Below are 13,368 nucleotides of genomic sequence, written 5' to 3' on the forward strand. Positions count from 1 at the left end.
TGTCAGAAGTTAATCACTTCATTTCAGATATTCTAATATTTGAAAATATTTCCTAACTAGTGAAACTTATGAGGCAAAAACTATTTCAACCTTAAAAGAAAAATCAAACAACCGCATTGTGGTCTATTGAGCTAAACATGGGGCATGGAACTCCAGGGTTCTAAAACAGCCTTTGCTACTGACCTGATCAGTAACGATGGAAAACCAGTTAGAGCAACAATTTTAAAATTAACCTATAATGTTGGCTGCACAATTTGTCACCTGGATCATGGTTTTCAGAGACCCTGTGCACCCAGTATTTTTAACATGGTCTTACAAACTGTCTGCTATAGAATAATATACAACACTTAAAAAGATATTGGAAATAACTGAAATATACAGCCACATAGCAAGGTTGCCCAGTCTAAGAAAACAGACATTTTCCAAGACTTACACATTTGAAAGGGTCACCCAGGTGGCCAAAGTTTAAAAAAATATGTATTTTTAAGTCTTTAGGAAGTGTTCTCAGTAATCTGATTACATGCAGAATGGATGATTCTTTATGGCAGCTGGAAGAGATTATACTTTTTCAAAGTTTGCCCTCAGATCACGTTGAATGTGTCGAACAGCTGTTCCTTTTTCTGCACTCTGACGGGAAATAATCTGTCATGGGAAAGGGACGTTACAGGAAGAAGTTTTCTGTGGACTTCCATACCTTTCCTGTCCATACAGCACAAAGGCTTTTTGTGATGCTTGGGGAAGGTGATGCACAGTAACGTTTTCAAGAGCAACTAGGTAAGTAAAGAGTCTAAGTCTTATGGAGTTTCAAAGAGACTCAGGCATTTTTGAAAATTTAACCTGCCTTCTTTAGAATGACAAGAGACAACCACCGTGAGAAAAACCCCTTATGAGAACGAGTGCCGTGGACACCGAAAACTTAACCACTGTGGGTAGAATACCTGGAACTTTCAAGGGATCCAGCTCCCAGTACAGGTTCATCACAGAATCTTTGTATCTGTACTTCAGGTGGCTGAGTAATCACTATCAGCTGATGGAAAAAGCTGGTAAAGTCTGAGGATATATTTATACGTATAGACAAAAACTAATGTAGCAACATCAGCAATCTTCATACCAAATAGTAAAGTTTAGGAGTTTCTTTCTTACACATACATTAAATTGCAAAAACAACTATCTAGGCTTCTGGATCAGTTAGCAAAGGAATAAGCCGATGTATTATTGATTTCTCTGGCCCCTGTTCTGTTGGTAACAAGAGAAAACGGAACGATCACATTCCTGGTCAACTGCCTTCCTTCTCCCTGGAACTGAGGCAACTCCCATCCTCCAAGAAGAGGATAGTATGAAATGCTCACTCGATTCTTTTAAAAATACAGACACAGTCACGAACGTTTAAGAAGAACTACAGAGACGGTGAGCTCTTTGGGACAGGGGCTGTCTTCCTCGTTACAGTCTGTACAGGGCCTCGCACAATGAGGCCGTGATCCCCGAATGGAGCTCCTAGGTGCAATGCAATGCAAATAATCAACCATGAAGCATACAATGAGTAGCCACGAGGGTAGGGAACAATGGAGAAGTCAGTTTATGCTTGGAAGCGAGGGCAGAGCCAGGAGCACAGGCAGACCTCACCCAAAGGCATTGGTTTCCGTGCTTGCTAAGAATCCCCTTGCTCCTGTGATCATTACCCAAAGAGAAGTGAGTGTGATGGGGCAGATCCCCAACCCAGTAGGGAAAAGGTTAAAGAATTCCTTTGGGCACACTTAGCCTCAACCCTACACACCTGTGAGGCTTCTCCTGCCTGGAGATGGGTGGGTCCTTAAAAGGGAGGCTCTCTGCTCAATGTGGATCTCCTCTTTTTTCCTTTATGGCTTCCTCAAGGTCTAGGACTCTGCTTTTGTGGGATGTGGAAGCATATGGACTTTTTGTTTGGACTACTTTAAACTCCACCTCCCCCAGCAAGAGAGAGGCGGCGATGCCTTGATAGCAAAGCTGGAGCGCTGTGCCCTGGATGCTGACACAGGAGCAGTGCCCACCCTCTCCCCAAGGGGGTGCTAGAGAGATATAGATATACAAGAACCAAATATTTCTATTACAAGAGGAGGAAACCCATCAGTCTGTCAAGGTCTTCCCACCCCCCCAAAAACACACACACACACTCTTCTTGCGTGTTACATTTGATGAGGACCCACACTATATATTTTTTTAAAGACATTACTAATCTTAGAACTATCCCACTGGCATGTTGCACGGGACTTACTTTCCTCGAAGGACGCTGCCTGTTTTTGAAATATTTATGCGAGGACTTTATTTCATATTTGTTGAAATGAAGCTTCTTGTTTAACAGCAAAGAACACTGAGTGACACAACAAGGCAGTCATACCATACAGGGTAACTGCGTCATGAAACATACATGACATGCTTTAATAATCATATCTAACTGGATAGTCATTCTAATTGCCAAATTGATCCGCTCTGCTATCAATAGGGGAGGAGAGGAAGATGAGACTAGATTTAAGGGTACATCTGAGGCCTGAAGCATATTTCTGAACAGTGGATTCAAATCTCACATGGGACAATATAATTTGAGGGGATAGCATCAACTCAAAAAAAATTACCTGCATCTGAATTTCCCCCCCTCCTATTGCTAAAAGCAACACAAGCAAAAGAGTTTAGAGAAAGAAATATGTATACAGACACACAATTTCCCCCACGTTTGTTTGCTCTGTACATTTGACAGCAATTTGTGTCTAGTTAGTTCTAGTGTATAATTAGTCAGTCTGTCTTCCTTTTGTTTATATAGACCTTTGATACAGTAAAAAGGGAGAAAAAGATTTAAAGGAAAATAAAAATTAATAGGCGGACTCAGGGGAAGATGCAAGTCTTCAAATGTCTTCTCTTCTTAATAGAAAATGTATTGCCTTAAGATACTGCAAAGCATTATGAATACAACTGACAAAATGAAGCAAGAGGAGCTTCTTTTTTCTGACGCACTAAAATGGTAAAATAGTCTATAAATCTGCACAGCGATGCTCGGAGACGGTGTATTTATTTGCACATATGGTGTTCATCTGCAAATTATTTTAATTCCCGCCACCCTGGTTGCTTTTTTTTTTTTAAGCCTAGCAGACTTCAAGTTGATGGGGTCCCTTTAAACTCTGTTGCTCATAAGAAAGTGGGTTTTAGGATTAGAAAAATCCAACATTCATCTTTGACACATGCACTCAAGACACAATCAGCTTTTTAAATACTAAAGATTGCTTTTTAATCTACTTACAGAAAAATAAGTAGCTACCATGGTTTGGCAAGAAGGTTTATAGCCAAGAGGTGAGTCGTAGCAAAGATCTTAGGGCCAGAAGTTAAAGGCAAACAATTGGCATAATCTATTGCTTAAAAACTGAATCCAATTACTGTATCGGCCACAAAGTTAATGTGAATTACTGTTCCTGGTGATCTAATATGGATACAAATATATAAACAAATTTCTCTAACCACATGGAGCAATTCCCAAACATTGGTTTATTTCTTTATTATTTTTATAAAGCCAATATATTCTACTTCTTCTCACTCCATACATAGTTAACAGTGGGAGCTTGATGAATGATTGCTAGCCCTGAACAAGATGTGGCTACAGAAATGTGAGACCACAGTCTGCCTGCAGTTACGTTAGCTTGGAGTCACTCTTCCTCACATTTTTAGTAAGATAAAAGGATAAAATTTGCCTGTTATTTTCTACATCTGTATTTAAAATGTTTCACTAATTAATGTTTTCACTACCACAGATAATTACAGTCTAGGGCAGGATGATTCCAGGGACTGATGAAATAGGATACAAAGACTTTCACCTGTGGTTTACTGGGTCAAATCCAGCCCTGATTGGAGAACATATCATGAAATAACAGGATCTTGTTCACAATTCAGAACTCTTCAGGCAGAACCGTACTGAACCTAGTTTGTATTGTCCCAGCTTTCGTACATGTGGCGACAACAGTTTAGCAACTGAATAAAAATAGACTGAGAGAAGAGCCTGACAAGCTCCATATCTAAGGATATCAAAAGATCTCACGCATCCTCTGCGAGATCAGCGGGTTCATGCCAGCCCACATCCTGGCAGTGGTGCCACAGCCCCCGAAGGAACAGCTGCGTTATACAGAAATCATGCCTGGCAGAGCAACCTTGCACGTTACAGGGAGAAAACAAACATGAGTGTTCGCTCTAGTTCGAACGAGCATTTCTTCCACTAAAAAAGGAATCAACTCCTGGTATGGTGAATGAAGTTCTCCCCCCTTAAAGGCGATCCTGATGCATCAGGGTCGAGACAGACTGTCAGGGCAGCATGGGGGAAACGGGCACCGCCATTGCTTAGGTTACACTTCACCTCTGCTGCGCGGTCACTAAAAATCACTCAGCCAAGCAAAGCCGTGCTTGCTCAGGACCCGCCGCTACCAATGGAGTCATGTCCCAAACTCATGGGCGGTGGGTATCATAGGCTGGGGGAGGCTGTGTCTCCGCAAACAGCCTGTCGTGGCCCCACCCAAACTCCGCTTCCAGTCCCCCTCCTGCAGTTCCCGGTGCTCTGCCCCAGACTATGCTGGCTAGTCTGCTGCGGGGACTCGGGGCGGCTGGTGCTGGGGCTGAGATGGCCGCCCGGCACTTGGACCGCACCACCCAGAGCTCCGGGGATGCTGCTGCTGCGCTGCCCGGCCACCGCGGTGTGGGTACTCTGGGCTCCTGCAGGGAGGGGGACAGATGGAGAGGGGAGGGGCTCAGGCAGAAGGGGAGGGGCTGGGGGCTAGCCTCCCCCAACGGCCAGGTCACCAGCCACCCATGCCCTTGCCAATTTCAACATGGAAGTACAATGATTCTGCAAAGTATCACTGAAGGCCAGAAAACAAGAAGGGGGCAGGGGAACTGCCTTGCGAAACAAGAAACAGGGCAAGAGAGGAGCAGCCTTATTTCAATTCATTCAAACACAGTGAGATTCCTTACATCAGGGCTAAGTCTGCAAGGCATACCACGGGTGGCAGCATGTAGGGTATGCGTAGCTATAAGTTGCAATGAAAAGCAAGCTGTAGTTCATTAGTGAAAGGTTCCAGTGGAGGGAGCTGTAGGAGCCTTTCCCCACTGCCTTCCCCCTGCCAGAGCCTTTCCCCATGGTGGGGAAGGGCTCCCGCATCTCCTTGAGGCAGAGAAAGGCACCAGCGGCAGGGAGGCATTGGGACACTACGCTGCTGAAAATAGCAGTGTAGCTGGCGGAGGCAATGCTTGGGCGAGTAGAGACCCGGACGGGCGTGTTTTTATTCCCTAAGCAGCACTTCACCATCTACACTGCTATTTTTAGCAGTGTAGCATCCTGTTGCATCCCCTTTGCTGGAGCCTTTCCCTGCCACAGGAGGAATTTATACCCGGCCTAGGGGACATGCAGTTTATGTACTATACACACCGCTATAAGGCGTGTGCAGTGTAGACCTATCATAGGTGTGATTGCAGCAAAGTCTTGCTAACCAGTCAATAAGAAGAGAAAATAAAGGTATTTTTTTTCTTTAAAACAAATAAAAACAAACAAAAGTAAAGTTTCTCTGGAAGAATAAAGTTTCATAGCTTAGCTCAACTGAAAGCCAAAATACAGAGAAGCATCAATCACCAGAGTATTTTGGGGAAGAGAAGAGAGCTTGGGGGTTTAGGTCTATGGCTTGTGTTATACAGCTCAGACTAGATGATCACAATAGTCCCTTCTCAGAACATAAGAATGGCCATACTGGGTCAGACTAAAGGTCCATCCAGCCCAGTATCCTGTCTTCCGACAGTGACCAATGCCAGGTGTCCCAGAGGGAATGAACCTAACAGGTAATGATCAAGTGATCTCTCTCCTGCCATCCATCTCCACCCTCTGACAAACAGAGGCTAGGGACACCATTCCTTACCCATTCTGGCTAATAGCCATTAATGGACTTAACCACCATGAATTTATCCAGTTCTCTTTTAAACCCTGTTATAGTCCTAGCCTTCACAACCTCCTCAGGCAAGGAGTTCGACAGGTTGACTGTGCGCTGCGTGAAGAAGAACTTCTATTTATTTGTTTTAAACTTGCTGCCCATTAATTTCATTTGGTGGCCCCGAGTTCTTATATTATGGGAACAAGTACATAACTTTTCCTTAATCACTTTCTCCACACCCCTCATCATTTTATATACCTCTAGCATATCACCCCCTTAATCTCCTCTTTTCCAAGCTGAAAAGTCCTAGTCTCTTTAATCTCTCCTCATATGGGACCCATTCCAAACCCCTAATCATTTTAGTTTCCCTTCTCTGAACCTTTTTCTAGTACCAGTATATCTTTTTTGAGATGAGGAGACCACATCTGTACGCAGTATTCAAGATGTGGGCGTACCATGGATTTATACCAGGGCAATAAAATATTCTCCGTCTTATTCTCTATCCCTTTTTGAATGATTTCTAATATCCTGTTTGCTTTTTTGACAGCAGCTGCACACTGTGTGGACATCTTCAGAGAACTATCCACGATGACTCCAAGATCTTTTTCCTGATTAGTTGTAGCTAAATTAGCCCCCATCATAGTGTATGTATAGTTGGGGTTATTTTTTTCCAATGTGCATTACTTTACATTTATCCACATTAAATTTCATTTGCCATTTTGTTGCCCAATCACTTAATTTTGTGAAATCTTTTTGAAGTTCTTCACAGTCTGCTTTGGTCTTAACTATCTTGAGCAGTTTAATATCATCTGCAAACTTTGCCACCTCACTGTTTACCCCTTTCTTCAGATCATTTATGAATAAGTTGAATAGGATTGGTCCGAGAACTGACCCTTGGGGAACACCACTAGTTACCCCTCTCCATTCTAAAAATTTACCATTTATTCCTTTGTTCCTGGTCTTTCAACCAGTTCTCAATCCATGAGAGGATCTTCCCTCTTATCTCATGACAACTTAATTTACGTAAGAGCCTTTGGTAAGGGACCTTGTCAAAGGCCCTCTGGAAATCCAAGTACACTATGTCCACTGGATCCCCCTTGTCCACATGTTTGTTAACCCCTTCAAAGAACTAATAGATTAGTAAGACATGATTTCCCTTTACAGAAACCATGTTTACTTTTGCCCAACAATTTATGTTCTTCTACGTGTCCTACAATTTTATACTTTACTATTGTTTCAACTAATTTGTCCGGTACCGACGTTAGACTTACTGGTCTTTAATTGCCAGGATCACCTCTAGAACCTTTTTTAAATATTGGCATTACATTATCTATCTTCCAGTCATTGGGTACAGAAGCCGATTTAAAGGACAGGTTACAAACCATAGTTAATAGTTCCGCAATTTCACATTTGAGTTGTTTCAGAACTCTTGGGTGAATGCCATCTGGTTCTGGTGACTTGTTACTGTTAAGTTTATCAATTAATTCCAAAACCTCCTCTAGTGACACTTCAATCTGTGACAATTCCTCAGATTTGTCACCTACAAAGAACGGCTCAGGTTTGGGAATCTCCCTAACATCCACAGCCGTGAAGACTGAAGCAAAGAATTCATTTAGTTCCTCCGCATGACTTTATTGTCTTTAAGTGCTCCTTTTGTATCTCGATCGTTCAGGGGCCCCACTGGTTGTTTAGCAGGATTTCTGCTTCTGATGTATTTAAAAAAACATTTTATCATCTTTTGAAGTTTTGGCTAGCTGTTCTTCAAACTCCTTTTTGGCATTTCTTTTACATTTTTACACTTAATTTGCAGTGTTTATGCTCCTTTCTATTTACCTCACTAGGATCTGACTTCCACTTTTTAAAAGAGGCCTTTTTATCTCTCACTATTATTGAGTTCTTTATTTTGATAGCCTCTCTAATCTCCCTTAGCATTTCATCGTCACTATCACTGTCCTGGTCAGGTGGCTGATAATAAGATCCCTACTGTTACATTCTTATTAGAGCATGGAATTACTATCCATAGAGATTCTATGAAACGTGGATTTATTTAAGATTTTTACTTCATTTAATTCTACATTTTCTTTCACATATAGTACTACTCCCCCTCCCACCCCGGAATCTATGAATCTAGGAGACAAAATAGCAATTTTTTCATTTAAGCCTTTTCCAACCAGTCTTGTTGAATTCTGAGCACCTTTCTGGTTCCTAGTCACTTCTCAATGCTGACTAGGTGTTAAATAAACGTGTCTGGGTGAGCTGCCTGGGCCAGCGGGACAAAGACTCTGGCATCATTTCAACCACAGGAAGAAGCCCCAAGTAAACTGAGCAAATCCTGCTAGTCAGGCCTGAATGTGACAGGTTCCACACTGAAATCAGTATCCTTTGCTGCTTCTCTGGCTCCTGCAGAACAGACTGCAAAGAGCAGGAGCAACATCTTACAATGAAATGTATAAAATTATAAATAATAGACAATAAAAAATAAATAGACTTTGTATCTATTTGATTGCTTTCACCCCTCCCTCCAAAGTTTTTCTTTACATATTTTGATGTATACACTTGTTCACTACATCTATTCTTTGCTCAAGGCATTCCCTGACATTTTTAAGACTAAATTACAGATTACTCCTGATATCTCTTCTTCAGCCTACCATTGATACTGCAAGCTGTTTAGGGAAGGGATCTTGTCTTTACATGTTTGCTCAGAGCCCAGCACAATGGGGCCTTGATCCTGGATGGGCCACTATAATCCAAGTACTTAATAACAAGAGTAATAACATTCACTGTTACGGAACGGTTGTACTGGCAAAGTGTCAGACCCCATGCTGCTCAGTTATCCGATTCCCCCAACGGGTAAAGGGCCCGCCATCCTTTAATTTCCTGAGAGCCTTCCTTTGTCTTGTAAGAGAAATAACTGCCTCACACACTATAAAGAGCTTTAAAAAATGTTCAGACATATAATACATTTTCCCTCCATTCACAGTGACATTTTTTGGCCTATGCATCACCCATTCCTAAGACCTTGGGCGAACTTGTGAACTTAATTAATGAATGTCATTCTATTTGTAATCTGTATTATTTAACACAGAGACTTAAATTAACACAGCATTAAGGATATGAGTTTAATTCCACAAACAGCCATAAAAATTAGTTATAATTTTGACGGCAACCTTAACTCTGCCCCCTTGTGTGCTTGAGTTACAATAAGGTTCATCATAAAAATCCCACCTAGCACTGAGCAAAAGAAGGCAACTAAACCGATAGTCACTGACGTCCGTGGCAACACTGCTGTGTCACCTCATGCGTTACATCTGAGAGCTATGAGCAACTGAGGTTGATCAGGTCTGGCCTCACACATATGGTAAAAATCAGCAGGTACAAAACCTGTTAATTCCTGACACCTATAAAAGCGATGAGATCCTGAAAGAGGTGTGGGAAGCAGTGTTGTTTTGGAGGGTGGGTGGGGTGGAGAGAGGTCATAGAAATGCAGGGCTGGAAGGGACCTCGGGAAGCCATCAAGTCCAGCCCCTGTGCCCGGGGAGCCCCAGAAGGGAAGATGAATGTGTCACTTTATCAGAAATCACTTCCAACTCCTAGGAGGGCAGTAAAGGGGAAACAGGAGCCCCGACACCCACAGGGGAAAGGAGACACCGGTGGAGGGCCCCGGAGCACCCGACCAGGCTGGGCTCGGAGGAGGAACAGCTCCCAGCTCGGGCACGGCGCCTTGCCAGGCTGAGCTGGCAGCTCGCACAGCATCTCAGGCGGCTTCCCCAGGCCCGCGGGTGCGGACACCCACCGGCTCCTGTCCCCCGCTCAGCCCCGGGCAAAGCGCGCCGGGACAGTCCCGAGGGGGAGGGACCCACTGCCATCTCCAGGGTGCCAGCGCCACCTGCACCCTCCCTACAGCCCCTGCCCACCCCACGGCGTTTGCTGGGGGGCATCACACACCGGGCACCAGCCCCCCGCTTCCCGCCCCCCATCCCGGTACCGGCCCCGCCATGCTCCGCGCACCCCACCCTGGGCACCGACCCCCCACCACCCATCCCGGTACCGGCTACCCGCCCCCCATGCTCCGCGCACCCCCCGCCCCCCATCCCGGTACCGGCCCCGCCATGCTCCGCGCACCCCACCCTGGGCACCGCCCCCCCACCACCCATCCCGATACCGGCTACCCGCCCCCCATGCTCCGCGCACCCCCCCATCCCGGTACCGGCTACCTGCCCCCCATGCTCCGCGCACCCCACCCCGGTACCGGACCCCCCGCCCCGGGCACCAGCCATTCCGGTCCCAGCCCCATGCTGCTGCTGCTGCTGCTCCCCCCCGCTCGGGGTCCCGGCCCCCCCTGCTCCGCGCGCCCCGGCCCCCCACTGCCCCCGTCCCGGTGCCCCGTGCTCCGTGCTCCGGCCCCTCCGCGCGCAGCCCGCGGCTCCCCGCACCTGGCAGCTGCCCAGCTCCGTCCAGCTCAGACCATCTTAGCCCTCGTGGGGGAGAAACTCCGCCCACCAGCTGCCCATTGGTCGCTTAGCCCTGCCACTCACTGTCATGCAAATTACGAGCGACCAGACCGGCGCTGATTGGGTGCCGAGAGACCCGCCTCTTGATTACGACAGAGCGGAACAGGGAGGCCCCCGGCCCCGCAGGCGGTCAGCGCCCCCTAGGGCCGCGCTCACGTCCCGCACTGTCCGGCATTGCCACCTTCCCCCTGTTCCCAACTAGGGACCCCCAGCATCCTCCCCGCCTGGGTACCCAGTACCCCGCCCCCCAGCATCCTCCCAACTAGGGACCCAGCGCCGCCCCCCCTCAGCATCCTCCCTGCCTGAGTACCCAGAGCTCCCCCCCAGCATCCCCGCCGCCTGGGAACCCAGACCCCGACCCCCAGCATCCTCCCAACTGGGAACCCAAACCCCGACCCCCAGCATCCTCCCATCTGGGAACCCAGAGCTCCCCTCCAGCATCCCCCCCGCCTGGGAACCCAGACCCCGACTCCCAGCATCCTCCCAACTAGGGACCCAGCGCCGCCCCCCCCCCAGCATCCTCCCTGCCTGGGAACCCAGACCTGACCCCCAGCCTGCTCCCAACTGGGTACCCAGAGCCCCCCCCCCAGCATCCTCCCAACTAGGGACCCAGATCCCCCCCCACCAGCATCCTCCCTGCCTGGGGACCCAGACCCCGCCCCCCAGCCTGCTCCCAAGTGGGGACCCAGCGCCCCACAGCCCCCAGCATCTTCCCTGCCTGGGTACCCAGAGCTCCCCCCCAGCTTCCCTCCCGCCTGGGAACCCAGACCCCCAGCCTGCTCCCAACTGGGTACCCAGATCCCCCCCCCCCAGCATCCTCTCCGCCTGGGAACCCAGACCCCGACTCCCAGCCTGCTCCCAACTGGGTACCCAGAGCCCCCCCCCCCCCCAGCATCCTCCCAACTAAGGACCCAGATCCCCCCCCACCAGCATCCTCCCCGCCTGGGAACCCAGACCCCGACTCCCAGCATCCTCCCAACTAGGGACCCAGCGCCGCCCCCCCCCCAGCATCCTCCCTGCCTGGGAACCCAGACCTGACCCCCAGCCTGCTCCCAACTGGGTACCCAGAGCCCCCCCCCCAGCATCCTCCCAACTAGGGACCCAGATCCCCCCCCACCAGCATCCTCCCTGCCTGGGGACCCAGACCCCGCCCCCCAGCCTGCTCCCAAGTGGGGACCCAGCGCCCCACAGCCCCCAGCATCTTCCCTGCCTGGGGACCCAGAGCTCAGTCATTATCCAGCCATCCTCCCTCCAGGCACAGTGACCCCCAGCCCTGCCCCAGAGCCCGCCCCCTGCCGGCTGCCCCGTGCCCCGCTCACCCAGCGCTGCCCGGCTCCCTCCCGGCTGCAGCAGGAGCAGAGATTGAGCCGCCCTCCACCCCCCGCCGAGTCCCATCGCCCTAGTAACCTGATGCCAAGCTCAGGGCCGAACCATCCGGGACTGGGGGCCCCGGTCCGGGCTCCAGCACGGGGCTGAGGCTGCGGTGGGAGACACGGCCCTGCCCCGCGGGACCCGGTCCCTAGGCCTGTGCTTGGCGGGGGCAGAGAGGGGACGGCGGCTTGGATGGGAGTCAGCGGATTGGGCGTCCCCCCGCCGGCCGGCGCAGATGGTGCAGTCCGGGAAGATGGCAGATGGATACATTGTGACAGGTAAATGTGTCAGTTTCTCTTGTTTCCATGCGGTGCCTGCTCGGCTCCCCCCGCTCCTCCCGGCGCCAGCTCGGGGCTGCTTTAACTAGCGGCTCCCGGCTTCCCCCGAGCACAGGCCGCACTGGGAGGCCCTAGGGGCGGCGGCCTCTGCCCTGTGGGCCCGATTCGCCTCCTTCCTACTCCGGATTGAAGCCGGTGTAACCGAAGAGCAGCAGGCTTGGGGGTTACTCAATAAATCACCAGACTAAAGACACCGGGGCCCAGCAACAGCCCGGGCAGGGCAGGGCAGGACTGGGGAAAACTTTCCTAAACACACACCAAGCTCAGCTGGTTTCACATTCCCCGCGAGACCCCAGCGCCCCCCGGTCCAGATACCCTGGGGAGTGATGGCTGAGGTACAGCTACCTCCAGCGCTAGCGAGATGGGTGGGTCCAAAATGTGTGCCCAGCTTCTGAGATTCAGAAAACTTCTAACTGAACCTAGGGTAAGATGAGGGACCTGGGTGGCAAATGTGAAATGTTGGGGTTGAGTTGTGTCTTTGTTTAAATTGGACTTTCAGGGGAGAATTGGCCTGAAATCGACCAGGTGAAAGTCAGTAAAGAAGGGCAAAGTATTTCACTTGGGAAGGAAAAATCCAACACAAAATGGAGAATAACTGGCTAGGCAGTATTGCTACAGAAAAGGAGCTGGGGGCTATAATGGATCACAAATTCAATATGAGCCAACCATGTGATGCCGTTGCAAAAAAGGCTAATGTAATTGTGTGGTGCATTAGAATCATAGAATATCAGGGTTGAAAGGGACCTCAAGAGGTCATCTAGTCCAACCCCCTGCTCAAAGCAGGACCAATTCCCAACTAAATCATCCCAGCCAGCATTGCCAGGTGTGTCGTATGTAAGACGTGAGCGGTAATTGACCTTTTCTGCTCAGCACTGGTGAGGCCTCAACTGAAGTAGTGTGTCCAGTTCTGGGCACTGCACTTTAAGAACGATGTGGACAAATTTGAGAAAGTCCAAAGGAGAGCAACAAAAATTATCAAAAGGTTTAGAAAATCTGACCTATCAGAAAAAGTTAAAAAAATGGGCATGATTAGTCTTGAGAAAAAAGACTGAGTCGGGGGGAAACCTGATAAATAGTCTTCAAATACATTAAGGATTGTTAATAAAGAGGAGTGTTTCTTCATGTCCACTGAAGGTAAGACAAGAAGAAATCAGCATAATCTTCAGCAAGGGAGATTTAGGATAGATATTAGGAAAAACTTTGTAACTCTCAGGGGATTTA

General features: G+C 48.7%; 2 protein-coding genes across 15 annotated transcripts in view; one reads left to right on the top strand and one right to left on the bottom strand.

Moving 5' to 3' along the window:
• The window catches only part of KCNAB2 (potassium voltage-gated channel subfamily A regulatory beta subunit 2), a 118,274-nt gene extending 106,287 nt beyond the window's left edge, over window positions 1-11,987 (bottom strand). For 2 of the 6 annotated variants that reach the window (XM_065574882.1, XM_008167147.4), the window contains exon 1: window positions 11,846-11,987. The gene's annotated coding sequence lies outside the window, so the exon portion shown is untranslated. Of the gene's footprint in view, window positions 1-10,360; window positions 10,488-11,757 lie in introns of those variants that run through there. The other 4 variants (XM_008167148.4, XM_065574883.1, XM_042854045.2 and 1 more) reach the window with 4 other exon arrangements.
• The window catches only part of NPHP4 (nephrocystin 4), a 103,121-nt gene continuing 101,700 nt past the window's right edge, over window positions 11,948-13,368 (top strand). For 7 of the 9 annotated variants that reach the window (XM_042854042.2, XM_042854043.2, XM_005298426.5 and 4 more), the window contains exon 1: window positions 11,948-12,087. The gene's annotated coding sequence lies outside the window, so the exon portion shown is untranslated. Of the gene's footprint in view, window positions 12,088-12,151; window positions 12,572-13,368 lie in introns of those variants that run through there. The other 2 variants (XM_065574879.1, XM_065574875.1) reach the window with 2 other exon arrangements.

This window comes from Chrysemys picta, chromosome 21 (genome assembly GCF_011386835.1).
Source record: "Chrysemys picta bellii isolate R12L10 chromosome 21, ASM1138683v2, whole genome shotgun sequence".
Lineage (NCBI taxonomy): Eukaryota > Metazoa > Chordata > Testudines > Emydidae > Chrysemys > Chrysemys picta.